The sequence below is a fragment of the Artibeus jamaicensis genome, unplaced genomic scaffold, assembly GCF_021234435.1.
Source record: "Artibeus jamaicensis isolate MK-2021 breed Jamaican fruit bat unplaced genomic scaffold, CSHL_Jam_final scaffold_1031, whole genome shotgun sequence".
Lineage (NCBI taxonomy): Eukaryota > Metazoa > Chordata > Mammalia > Chiroptera > Phyllostomidae > Artibeus > Artibeus jamaicensis.
In genome coordinates this window covers 5702046-5716151 of record NW_026522026.1, presented here as the reverse complement: position 1 = coordinate 5716151, position 14106 = coordinate 5702046, and the positions used below count along the sequence as shown (strand labels likewise).

General features: G+C 45.4%; 3 pseudogenes; all 3 read left to right on the top strand.

The window, feature by feature from the left end:
- Nucleotides 1-140: 140 nt before the first annotated feature.
- LOC119050657 (RNA-binding motif protein, X-linked 2-like) lies at nt 141-2406 on the top strand (annotated as a pseudogene).
- On the top strand, nt 1799-4948 carry LOC119050656 (DNA/RNA-binding protein KIN17-like; annotated as a pseudogene).
- A 551-nt stretch (nt 4949-5499) lies between these two features.
- Nucleotides 5500-8962, top strand: LOC119050655 (ubiquitin-like protein 5; annotated as a pseudogene).
- Nucleotides 8963-14106: the final 5144 nt, after the last annotated feature.

Genomic DNA, 14106 nt, shown 5'->3' with positions numbered 1-14106 from the left:
AGTAATTACAGCCCAGGGCCCATTACCCACCTTTCCGGTCCATGCCGCAGTGTCTCATGGGAAAGGTAGTTCTAGTTCTGGTTTCTCTGGCCCCGGGCAAACTGAGCCCAAACTCAACTTCCCAGCAAGCAGCGCAGCGCAGCAGGCTTCGGACTAGGGTAAGGTAGCTGTAGCCAGCCCGGAGGAAGGAGTTTTACGGCAATCTGGCTTCCCGCTGCTCCTGTTTATTCAGCCGCAGTCACAAGCCCACTTAAGGAACGCTGGCGGGCTTGGGAGCAACCAGTGCGTGGGTTCTGCGGCCCTGAAAGAGAAAGATTCTTGAAGAAATCCCAGGCCGCGGACATGAACCCTTTAACTAAAGTCAAGCTGATCAGTGAGCTGAATGACCGTGAGGTCCAGCTCGGGGTGGCGGATGAGGTGTCCTGGCACTCCCAGTACAAGAACAGCGCCTGGATCTTCATGGGAGGACTTCCTTTTGAGCTGACTGAAGGGGACATCATCTGTGTGTTCTCACAGTATGGGGAGATTGTTAACATTAATCTGGTGCGGGACAAGAAGACTGGGAAATCCAAAGGATTCTGTTTCCTCTGCTATGAAGACCAGAGGAGCACAATTCTGGCTGTTGACAATTTTAATGGGATCAAGATCAAAGGAAGAACTATCCGAGTGGATCACGTGTCTGACTATCGGGCTCCTAAGGACTCAGAAACACAGATACTGTGACCACAGGGCTCCAAGATAAGGGCTGTGGGGCTCAGACCCCTCACTGAATTCATCTGAGGACTCTGCAGGATGCAGGTGGTAAAACCACTAAATACACACACAAAGACAAAAAGTTTAAAAAAAAAAAAAAGAAGGAAGAAAGACAAAAGACTAATGGGGAAGTACTGGTGGAGTAGCCAGCCTCCTCTTCAACTCGCAGAAGAAAGACAATAAAAGAAAAGCATAATGCTGGCTCTAAAAAGGACTGGAGAAAGAACTCAGAAAGGGGTCAGAAGGCAGAGTCCAGAAGGTGCTGGATCACCAACGCAGCTCCCCTGAGGTCAGGACAACCTATGGGGGCAGAGGGGATCCAGTAGAGGCAGCTGAAAGAGGGGATGCCCAAGCAGGAACACAAGTCCTCAAGCTGGAAGGAAGGAAGGAAGAAGAGAAAACACAGGGATAGTGACTGAGGTCAAAGCTCAGACTGGCTGGCTGGGGGACGTTTTGGGGAACATAGCCATTGAAGTAGAAGTCAAGATTAATCCCAAAGGCCTAAGAAGTCCAGGAACTCCCCAGACCTGGACCTGTTGAATCCCAGCTACCTTAGAAATCTGATTGGAGCTGTAGCCCATGGAGCTGCTCCGCAGAATTGGAAATGCAGTCTGCACAGAAGTGTTGCCAGTTTGATTCTTAGGGCACATGCCTTGGTTGCGATTCATTCCCCATTGGGGTATGTTGGAGGCAATAGATACATTTTTCTCTCACAACTATGTTTTTCACATCTATGTTTCTCCCTTTCCCCACCTCTACCCCTGGCTCTCCCTCCCTCCCTTTCTCTCTTTCTAAAAATTAATGGAAACGTGTCCTTGGGTGAGGATTAAAAAATAATAATAATAAAGTCAAATTCAGTTATGCTTTTAATGTTTCTGTATGTAAAATCTCTGAGTCTGCATCCTTTAATCCCTTTAGTATTAGAGTCACTGAGAGCTGTAGTTTCAATGGCCAAATGTCCTGGGCTTTTGAGCAAAGTCCATATTGCTCTGGTAATATGCTTGGTATTTATCTGAGTGGGTATCCAAGAATTGTGTTCATAAATATGGCCCTTGAACTTATGACCCCAACTAGTGAGGAAATGTCCAATAGAGGGGAACTACCAGGTAATTCTGGAATTCTAGTCTTTGTGTTAGATGTTGAGAACACTCGCAGTGACCTTTCCGGTTGGCAGGTAGGCCCATAGGGTACAGAAGTGTGGCTTAACTAGGTTTGGACAGCTCAGCGTGAATGTGGTAATGGTGCATGACATCAGATTGCTCCCCACCCTTTCCTGTTTTTGTGAATGTAAACATCTTTTGCTTCTTTTTTTTTTTTTTTGGTTGATACATGCCTTCACAGTTTTTTCTTGCATTCTGTATATTTATCTTTAGCAAGGTGAAAATCACATAAAAGTAACCATTTCACAGGGAACAATTCGGTGGTATCTGGTACACCCACAGTGTTTGTAAAGCCACTACCCCATCTAGTTCCAAAACATTTTCATCACAGCACAATGAAACCATGCACCCATTAAGCAGTTATTCCCCATTCCCTCCTTAACCTAGTCCCAGCCAACCAGCAATGTGCTTTCCATCCCATGGATTTACCTGTCCTGGACATTTCTTATAAATAGAATAACACAATAAGAAAAAAACACAAGGGCAGTCATTCTGACAAAGCTCAAGTAACTAGTTTAAATGGTTTCCATATTCTGACTCCTGGGAATTTAACTTTTTTTAAAAAAAGATTTTATTTATTTATTTTTAGAGAGAGGGGTAAGGGGGGGGGAGAAAGAGGGAGAGAAATATCAATGTGATGTGGATGGACATCAGTTAGTTGCCTTTCACATGCCCCAAACCAGGGACCTGGCCCACAACCCATGCATGTGCCCTGACTGGGAATCAAACCAGTGACCTTATAGTTCACAGGCCGGTGCTCAATCTACTGAGCCACACCAGCCAGGGCGGGAATTTACTTCTTGAAAGGTCACTGCTCACCTGACAGAAATACTGAAACTACATTCTGTGCAAGTTGTTTTAAACCAACATCTCGCTGAAACAGATGGCAAATAAAATTTAAAGGAACTAGTAGGCCCTAAAGTGACCTTTTCTTTAGTTCAGCACAATAAACACTGGCCATTGAGCACTTGAAATGGGACTATTCTGGACTGAGATGTGCTGTCAGTTTAAAATGCACGCCAACCCCGGCTGGGTATCTCAGCTGGTTGGAGCATCGACACCTGCACCGAAAAGGTTGCTGGGCTGATTCCCAGTCACATGCTTAGGTTGCAAGTTGGGTCCCCAGACGGGGCCCATCTATGTTGCTCTCAGACAGTGATGTTTCTTTCCCTTTCTCCCCTCTCCCTAAAAATAAATAAATTTTTTTTAATGAAGGGATGAATAAATGGCTAAGTTGCTATATCTAGAAACAACAGGTATATTCAAATGATGCAATTCAGGTGAGTATGGTAAAGCAACTACTTATAAAGATGTAGACAAGGTAAGGGAAACCCGTAAGGAAAAAATTCAATGGGAGTGGGCAGTTGGGAGGCGTGGTGGGGGTGGGATGAAGCTGTCCTGCCCATCCCTGCCAGCCCCTTTCTACCGCTTTCCGCTGGCAGACCGCTGAGCCCCAGGAAGTTATTGCTGCTGTGGTCGCAGTGGGGAAGACAGATTTTCTTACCCCTGCAGCCATCGCCAACAGGATGAAATCCAAGAGGCTTCAGAAGCCGCACTGGTATTGTCATATATGCCAGAAGCAGTGGGGGGACAAGAATGGCTTTAAATGTCTTTGCATGTCCCAATCACATCAGAGACAACTTCTCCTGGCTTCAGAGAATCCTCAGCAGTTTATGGATTATTTTTCAGAGCAATTTCGAAATGACTTTCTAGAACTTCTCAGGAGACGCTTTGGCACAAAGAGTTCACAACGACATGGTTTATAATGAGGGCATCTACCACAGAGAGCACGTCATATGGATGCCACTCAGTGGGACTCTGATTTCACCACATGGCTGGGCAGGGGAGGCTTGTGCAGAGTGGATGAGACATGAAAAGCCAGTACACTCAGTGCAGAGATAGGGACCCAGAAACTATCTGCTGGCAACTGGAACTAGAGAAAAAGAAGAAGCGAGACCTTGACGAGGAAAAAACTGCCAAATTTATTGAAGAGCAAGTGAGAAGAAGTCTGGAAAGGAAAGAACAGGAGACTCCCGTTTTTACAGAATCAGAGAAAACAACAAAGAGACAGTGACATTTAATTTGAATAAAGGAGCGTGTAGCTCAACAGCAGCATCGTCCAAGTCAACTTCTTTGGGACAAAGTGCATTGAAGGCGATTGGGACCGTAGCATCAGTGAAACAGAAACACTGTTTCCAGAGCTCAGTTCAACCAAAAGAAAAAAGAAAAAGAAATCCACACTTGATGAAATCATGGGGTTAAAAAGGGAAAGAAAAGAGCTGCAGCCTGAAATCATCGTGAAAATTATAACCAAAAAACTTGGAAAGAAATATCACAAGAAAAAGGGCATTGTTAAGGAAACATTGACTAACATACAGCTGTTGTGAAGACGATCGGTTCTGAAGACGAGCTGAACCTTGACCAGACTCATTTAGAAACAGTAATTCTTGCCCTGGCTGGTGTGGCTCAGTGGACTGAGCCCCAGCCTGTGAACCAAAGGGTCACCAGTTGGATTCCCAGTCGGGGCACATGCCTGTGTTGCAGGCCAGGTCTCCAGTGTGGGGTGTGTGAGAGGCAACCACACATTGATGTTTTTCTCCCTCTCTTTCTTCCTCCCTTCCTCTCTTTCTAAAAATTCTTTTTTTAAAAAAAAATAGAAACAAGAATTCCAGCACCAGGAAAAAGAATTCTTGTTCTAGCCCTGGCTGGTGTAGCTCAGTGGATTGAGCATGGGCCTGTGAATCAAAGGATTGCGGTTCGATTCCCAGTCAGGGCACATGCCTGGGCTGCAGGCCAGTTCCCATCAGGGGAAACATGAGAGGCAACCATACAATGATATTTCTCTCCCTCTCTCCTTCCCTTCCCCTCTAAAAATAAATAAATAAAATCTGTAAAAAAAAAGAATTCTTGTTCTAAATGGAGGCTACAGACGAAGTGAAGCTACCTTACTTCAATCCATCAATGAGTAGACATTTTCGGCTACTATAGTCATGGAAATTGGCCCTTTAAAAGGACACAAAGTTGAAGGAATTTGATATGAAGATATTTCTAAATTTGCTTGAGTTTGAACATTTGTTAACATACTAAAATCCTAAAGCATCAAATTGGTGTTTGCCAAAGCATTATGAGACTATTCTGGGAAGGTATTTCTTTTGTATAAAACAAATGGATGTATTTAAATATTACTGTATAGTTGTTTCGCTAAAAAATTTTTTAAAAGGAAGAAAGAGAACTCATGGACACAGACAAAAGTGGGGTGACTGCATGTGGGGGAAGAGGGGGAAGGTGGACAAATGGAAAAAATACAATAAAAAATTTTAAAATAATAAAATAAGAAAAATCTAATTATATGTGAAATATTAAAACTATGTAAGTTTATCTTATGTTCATTTTCTTTATATTGCCTTTATTTTTTACATCTTCAATAAAAGATTGTTATTGTAAATTATTTTATGTAAACACATTTAGAATCATAAAAGAAAAAAGAAAATCATGAAGCATCCCTGAGACCAGCTATAGCAGGAGCGGCAGGTACAAGGAGGGAGTGTAGCTCTCAGAGATTCACTATCCAGAAGGACCCACAGACATGAGTGTTGCCTTCAGTGGATATGAATCCAACCTGCGGTAACCAGGCCTGGCTAGAACTGAGGAAATAAAAAAATCACACTCCTCACATTCTCCAGTCTCCTGAAACTGCCTCTCAGGAGCCAAACCAACCAGAATCCCCAGGGCAAGGGAACCAATGATGCAATCACCATGGGTCAACTGTGCAGGGCAGGATGGGAAGAAGTTGGCGGGGGGATCAGGAAGAACAAGTATAAAATATTTAATAGTTTCTTTCCAGGACAAGAATGGCTAACAGCTTTCTAAATGTTAAGACATTCAAGAATGCCGAATAGAGTATAATACAAGGCAGGATAGTAAGAAGCTAGGAAAATCCATGGCAAGTGGAATGAGGAAACTCAAAGGATAGGATGAACAAACTGGCTGAGCAATTTATAGGCAGATACGGAAGGTAACCAGGGCAGAAAGCCCCTGAGTGTCTAGTAACGGGCGAAACTGGTGGGGGACCTGGCCCCAGGGTGGGCATTCCTCCTGTGGCACCTGGCTGCTCATTCAGTTCTGCCCCTCTGCTGAGCTCTTCTCCCCTGAGAGAACTCCTAGGCCTCCATAGTGTTTCAGCTCCAGGCCAAAAAAAGAGCAGCAAACCCAGGCAGGCAACCCCAAGACCACCTGAAATGGCTAATGACTTAACTCATGGTGCCAACCAATCAGTGGATGCCATCGGCCTGAAAGGACACACTTGGAAAACCTGATGAATAGTCTCATCAGTCCAATAGTCCTGATGAGATCCTCCCCTGAGACCTCCCCTAAAATACCCGACTTTGGAAAGCAGACAAACCCTCTCAAAGATGCCAGCACTTGCCCACGCTGGGACAGGCCCACTGGAACCTTCTTTCTGAGTGAACTTTCTTCCTCCTAAACTCCAAGGTTCCCCATGAGACTTGCAACCACACAATGACACCCTTTTCCAGGGTTAGTCTTTAGCTTTTCCGACCTTCTCAGGGCACTCGGAGGATACTGATTCCACAAAGACAGGCTCATTCTAACCCAAGTAATAAGAAATGACTACACACAAAGCAGAATGCCAACTTAACCAATTTATATTAAGATTTATCATATGGCCATTTTTATATATATGCCATATATACACAAAGTTATGGGAACCAGACAACAGGCATATCAGTTAGCTTCACATAAAAGGAAATCGAATCAGTGGATTAAATCATAACAACATTTTTCATGGTTTATTCAACAAGAAGAGAAAGCAGTCTTATCATTGTCTTCAAGGAACTCTCCCTCAGCAGGTTTGCCCTTGGCCTCCTGGAAACAAGGCCCTGCCACACCAGACATCCATGCTGCATTCAAAATCAGGGAACAAATAGCTGGTTGGGGAGGGGAGAATACTCTCTTTTATAAAGCTTTTTCTTTTTACCTGGTTAGCTCCCCAGAAGCCCCAAGGGCAAGAATTGGGTTACATAGTTATTGCAATTGTCAGGCAGGCTGGGAAAGCCAGCCTCTAGCTCTCCAGCCACATTCTATAGTGAGGATCAGCATGAAATAAGAGCTTTGGAAATGGCTTTGAATAGTGCGGCAGCTTTTTCCGCATCAAGGGGAGCAGTTGGCTGACAGCTTCTAGCCACAGTGCCTTGAGGATATACTGCGTGTTCAGGCTGAGGCCACCTTGTTCCCAGATAGCCCTCAGGCAATCCTGAAGAAGCTGGGAGTACGAGGGTCTGGCCCTGTCTTCTCAGGGTGAGACTCCTCTAATCTTTGTTCCAGAGCTTGTTAGAGACTTGTTCAGAGCCACAGCACAGGCTGAAGCTCTCCCTGCCCAGTTCTCCTTCCTTCCTCTTTCCCTTGACAGGTGTCGAGTCTCCATTGTGGTCTCAAGACTTTGCCTGACCAATATTGTTCTCCTCCCCCCTTTTCTTACATGGCCATTACCCACCACCACCCCGCAATAAACCTCTGTACTCCAAACTCCGTCTCAGCATCTGCTTCCTTTACAACAACTGGTTATGTCTGAATAACTTCCCTACAAGGAAGTCTCCATGGAAATCAAATATTCACGCTGAAAGAATATAGGGTCAGAACAAGCTAGGCTCCTCTGAATAACCCATTTTCACTGTGAGGCTATTCCCAACATGGGCGATTTCTCTCTCCTTTTCCCAAGGGACGTCTATGCCCCCAGACTACACTGGTAAACACCGGCAGAGCTGATCGCTGATTCTCTGACTCCTGTTTTCCTCTTTCCATTCCATCCATTCCTGGTCTGTTGGTTTCAGCTTCCTTAGCAAGCCCATTCCAACACAGTGTGCTGCAGCCAAGCCCCCCTTGTTTTCCCCACCTGGGGGTCCAGAAGACGTTCTGTTTTCTTTTCTCTTCATTCGTGTGCTTGTTTTGTTTTTTCTTTAAGGAAACTAAGTACCTGCCCTCTACCACATGGCCTAACTTACATGCGGAATCTAATGAAAAAAAATAAACTGATGACTAAAATAACAACAGAGGCATGGACACGGGGAACACACTGACAGCTGTCAGGCGTGAGGGGGGAAGGGGACTGGATGAAAGAGGGTGAGGGGATTAGCCAAAGAACATATATGCATAACTCACAGACACAGACAACAGTGAAGGCCAGAGGGAAGGGGGAGGGGTGGAGGCTGGGTGGAGGTGGACAAAGGAGGGGAAAATGGGGACATGTCTAAAAGTATCCCCAATAAAAATAAAGATAAATAAATAAATATTTTTTAAATGCATTGACTTGATGATTTCAATTCTCAGAGTTCCAAACAAGCCTCACTGCCACTCCCTTTTACTACTTATAGGGCCCTGATGTGTGTATGTTTTTAAAATAGCATCAGCTGGGAGGAGCACCAGGCCCTCCCTGCTAGTAGTTTATGATCAGATCACTCTGTGAGGTTAGTTCCTTAGAAACACCTTTTTACTCCTCTCCTACCAGCCCTGGGGAATCACACCTACGGTACAGGGGCTACAAGTCCAGAGACCCGAAAGCCAAGACTGAGGACCCAGAGCCCACCAGAGGAGGGAGAGAGGTGGGAGGAGGGGAGAGCTGGGAGTGGGAGGAGCTGAGACGGAACTAACACCACCAAGTGCACATTGTCAAGTGATCAGGGCAGGGACGGCGCTTTCGACGGCTGCGCACTTCGGCTTCGCATTCTCAGCATCAGCTCTGGCCCAGGCTTAGCTCTCAGTCTAGGAGGCTGTGGCGCCGGCACGTTCTAGGGGATTGGAGCTCCAGAAAGGACAATTAAGGTGGTTTGCCACGACTGCCTAGGGAGGAAGGTCTGCGTGAAGTGCAGTGGGGATGACACCACGGGGACCTTAAGAAGGTGATCGCAGCCCAAACGGGTACCCCCTGGAACAAGATCGTCCTAAAGAAAGTGTACACCATTTTTAAGGACTTCGTTCCTCTGGCGGATTGTGAAGTCCACCACGGGATGAACCTAAAGCTTTATTACCCATAGAGCAACGTTCTATCCCAATGCCCTGCCCTCTTCTTCCACTCTCAACCCCACACTCATAGGGATACTCGTTTGTAAAAATTCATGTTAATAAAACTTGGAAGCAGTTAACTTAAAAAATAAGTTAAAAACAAATAACATAGCCCTTGCCGGTGTGGCTCATTGTTGGGAGCGCCCGGGTTCCAGTCTGGGTCAGGGCACATACCCAGGTCGCGGGTTCTGTACTGGGTCAGGGCACATACCCAGGTCGCGGGTTCTGTACTGGGTCAGGACACATACCCAGGTCGCGGGTTCTGTACTGGGTCAGGACACATACCAGAAGGCAGCCAACTGATGTTCTCTCTCTCTCTCTCCTGCTCCCTCCCTCTCTCCCCTGCCTCTCTGAAAGCAATGAGAAAAGTGTCCTCAGACGAAGATATAAATAAGTAAATAAAATAATATAGTTTCTTCAACTTTCATTTACTAAGCACCTACTATGTGACAGGGCTCTAGGACACAGGCATTTACCCAAAAAGCTCCTGGAAGCTGTTTTTTTAGGTGAACAAAGCTGGGGAAATGGAGTCAGAAGAGGTGAGATGTAAACCAAGAAAGAGGGAATCACTCACCAGAGCTTCTTAGGACCTAAGTATTGTAAGCTTTCCATCCTCCACGAGATACAACTTCAGAGATTTTTCACACCAGCATAGCCTCTCTACACACACTCCATGTTAAATGTGGACGTGGCTTCTTTTCTACTGACTGGTGCTGCTTGGCTCTGTCTGCTGCCACCCTCAGATCCGGTCTGCCGATAGCACTGCCGGCCTAAGGTGGCTCCTTTCTCACCAGGGCTTGAAAAATAATGGAGTTGCCCCAGCGGTGACTATTTCTGCACGAGGCAGACTTTCAGCACATCTCCACTGTGTCTGTATAGAGGTCGTCCTCCTCGTCTCATTTTCCGACTGTGTTTGTGTTGAGTGTGTTCATTTGTGTTCAGTGATACTTATTATTCTATTTCCCCACCATAAATATTGATACCATCATTTATTTATCAGTTCTATCCTTTTAAGTTAAAATTAACCAAGCTCAGGACAGATTTGACTGCATGTAATCCAAAGCTTAAAACAGAGTTGACTGGATCGTGGACTAGATGTAATCTTAAGAAACAATTACAACTAGAAATAATGGCAGTCCTCTAGACTAGGATGTAACAAACATTTCCCCGGGAGACACAAGTTATTGCTTAGCAGTTTCTTCTAAGTTTTGGAATGTGAATGGCAAAGCTACAATGGACTTCAGAAAGTCACTTGGCTCAACCCTATCCTTTCATAAAGAGGAAAGTTACTGCCACAACAGTATGGGATTGAATCTCAAGATCCCTTACTTTTCATCCAAGCTTTTTCCGACAGCTGGTCCATCCTGAATTGGCCTGGTCTCACCGCTTCCACGGCTCGTTCTTCTCCCTCCCACATTTTATCCCCATGGCACCTGCTTTTTATCATCTTTCGTCCTCTGCAGCTTCCTTTCCGTCCCTCTTGCTTCCTCCTCCGTGGGGGGTTTTACATTCCTGCCAGTGCTGTGTGTTCCTGCTTCCGAAACCCTTCGTATTTTCTGTCTTCACTATCACTGAAGGAAAACCAGTTTGTATGTCTCTCTTTGCATCTTCTATATTTAATACTTAAAAAAACCGATGTGTATGAAAATTCTGAACTATCTTTAAAGTTACAATTCTATAAATATACTATGAAGTCTACTGGAAAGATAATACTACCAAATTCCCAAAACTTAGTACAAAAGCACTTTTGGAATGTGGAGTGGTAAAGCAGGTTTTGAAACGACTGCTTAGGGGCCCTCAGCACTTGAGAAAAGACATAAGCTTCCTATAAAGAAATTGCAGTCTTCTGTAATACAATCAGTTCAAAACGTAATGGATGACATTAACTCTCTGGAGTAGCAATGGGAACGAATGACTGGGGAGAGTGAAAACAAACAAACAAACAAACAACAAATACAAACTAACTCCCACCATGGTAACTGGAGAAAGATGATGCACTGTATATTTTATCAGGCCGTGCACAGAAGCAAACCCGCTGTTGATTCTCAGTCCATTCTAAGCATGGACTCTCTGGTTACAGTTAGTTTCTCATCTATTCTGCTAGCAGAAGGAACAGGACTCAAACATTTCTGACTGAAGACATTAACATTCTAGATCCAGGGAGGGGAAGTCATCTCATAGAAATTAATTGCTGGTGCCCCCACTTCCTTCCACTGAAAGACTCTTACTCCCTGTGTTAGACTCTAGCTCTGGGCCTGCAGAGCCGAGGCTCTTATCTTAAACCTGGTGACCGCATGAAAGTGTTGTCACGGCGAGCCCTTCCCTATCGTCCAGCCAGCTTCCCTCTAGCATTTCGGGGCCCTCTCTAGCTTCTTGCCCATTGATAAACTAACAACCATCTATTGTGCGTAATTGGTTGCTTTGACTATGGTAAGTTATTTTCCCTCCCAGAGTGGTCAATCTCATTGACTTAAACCAAGAGTAGTGGGAACTACTAAACTGAGGAAGTGTATAGTTAAGCCTGCTGCTCTCTGTGCCATTTTTTTCATACTCTTCTAACAGCATGGAGAAAGGAAGAAAAAGGGGACCTGAGAACCTGCCAGGGCGGCCCTGGGAAAGTGGACACATTTTTCTCGCCACTCCCCAGACAAAGGAGATGGGCCTCTTGTCGGGCCATTTCACTTCTTGCTTGAGCAGGCCTGCCTATTTGGGAACTCAGAGTCCTGGAAACTGCATAAAGGAACTATGTCACGGAACCTCAGACGGGGCTCCTGCCCTAAGGCCAGGCGACAGCTGTTCAGCAGCTGCACTATTGTGCCTTAAAGCTGCTTAGTGTAAGATGAAGCTATGTGAAAAATAGAAACCTTGATGACAACAGCTGGCAGGTAATGTATATCATGAAGACATTTGTGGCATTAAAATGAAAACATAGTGGATGAGCTTTCAGTTAGGATTTTTAAGTTTAGGATAAAAGTTATGTACTCATCTTTGCAATTTTAGAAAAACTAATAATTAAAAAAAAGAGGGAAAGGGAAGAGCACTGGCCGCCGGTACAATTCAGGAACAGAGGCAGGTTAATGCAGCTCCCTGTCATCTTCACCTCCTCCCCCTCCCCAATGCCCCACCCAAAAAATAGCATGAAAGTCTTCCCTGGAGCAACCAAGATAGATGCCTGCCCCGGCGGCCAGGCCCCAAGTTCAGGCACAGCACCACTTCTGAGAGTTGGCAGCTTGTCTAGCCTTTGAACACCTTTCCTTCACGGGACACGTCAACCTTTCTCCTCTTTAATGTGCAAGATGGGACAAGAGCTTAGGCCAGGCAGTTACAACTGCAGGCAGGGCTTTCTCCAACGCTGTGCAGAAAGACTTTCGCCTGCGCGGGCCAAGGGATGGTGTTGTGGTTGCTTGCCTGCCACACCTTATTTAAAGGAGTCCCAGCATTCTGGTGGCTTAGGAGGTGCTTGAGCTGTGACCTGGGTCCAGACAGAAAGCAGACGGCAGGTTACTTAATGAGCCCAGATTTTGGGGGTCTATGCTTCCTCTATCCCCTTTAGTGACACCTTCCTCTGAGACCAGAGGAAAGAGCTCCCTTCCTCTGGGCCCCCTTCAAATTTGGGGCAGAGATGACTGGGTGTTTCAAAGGGAGGATGAGGGTTAAGGGAGAGGAAGAAAGTGACAGCTCCATGAAAAATTACAGAGAGTTGGTGACTGTCAATGCGACAGGCCAGCTATGTTTACAAGCTGGCAATTACGGAAGTTGGGATTCTATCTTCCCTCAGAGACTGGGAGACAGAGGCCCTATCCTTCCTTATGATCATATTTCACAGGAATGGCTTTCAGATCCTCAAGAAAAATACCTGAGTTACAGGAAATACATATACATCTCCAAGGGACAGAAAACATTTTCACAATTGCAAGCCCTTTTTAGTAAATGCTCTAGGGAAGGGTTGTCAACTGCTAGCTACAATAAACAGCAAGTTCTGTTGAGAGCCCTGAGATTTCCCAGACAGGAACATATAAGGAGGCTGGGTTGTCCCAGCGATATCACCTTAAGCAGCTAGAAGCCATGCAAAAGTTTGGTCAAGTCTCTTAGTGCAAAGGGTTGAATGAAGCGTTCTTGCCAAAAGTTTTTGCAGTTCTAAACATCTCCCCTTTTCAGATTAAAAAACTAGTTCTCAGAATAAATATGTTGCTTAGCACCTTGCCATTTCACCACGAGGAGGGTAGAAGCCGTCAGCCTCCAGCGGCAGCCCCTTTAGGAGCCACCTCAAGGGTCCAGCTGAAGCCATGCTCTTCTCGAACAGTCCTCAGGCAGCGACTGCACTGGGGGTGCCAGACCTGGCCATTTCTGCTCAACACGGGGTTCTTCTAATTGGCAACTTGGGCTCCTTCATCCCGCATTGGTTGGATCTTGTCAGATCTGCATCACGGTCCCAGGCTGTCCCTGCCCAACCCTCCTTCTTCCCCCTTTCTCATTCACAGGTGTCATCCCCAAGAAATCTATTGCGCCCTGACTTAATCTGCTTCCTGGGGTACCCAAAATAACACATGTGTCTTGTCAAAAACTCTATTCACAATGAGTAGGTGCTCAGCCCCAGGGCCCAAACTGCAGTTTCTGCATCACATGAAAGGTGTAAACCCTGTTGGAAATATTTGCATTTTATCCACACTCAAAACCTTCAGCTCAAAAAAAAAAAAATTCTGTCTAGAAATGGGAATGGCAGAATGAACTAGAGGGAAATAGTGGTGTGAGAGGCACTGGAGAGAGGACGGACCATCAGGCCCTCTCTGGAATGACTGAAATCACACCAAATGGTTTTCTAGTTCCTTCTGGAAGATTAGAGAGCCCATGCAGAGGCAAGGCCAGGACACTAGCACAGGGCCTTGGGCACATCTCTACTATTGTGCTTCTTCCACTGCATGGCAATTGAGTGGACCTCTCTCTTTAGAGTATGAGGTCTTCGGTGTAAGACCTGTGCTTTGATTCCCTTTTGCCTAGAATAAAACTCAGCATATCCCAGTAACTCAATAATAGTGAAATAAATAATTGAGTCTTATTTCAGGAAAGTAAGAGGGTATGGACAAAATTGAGGTAATCATTATCATAGCCAATATTT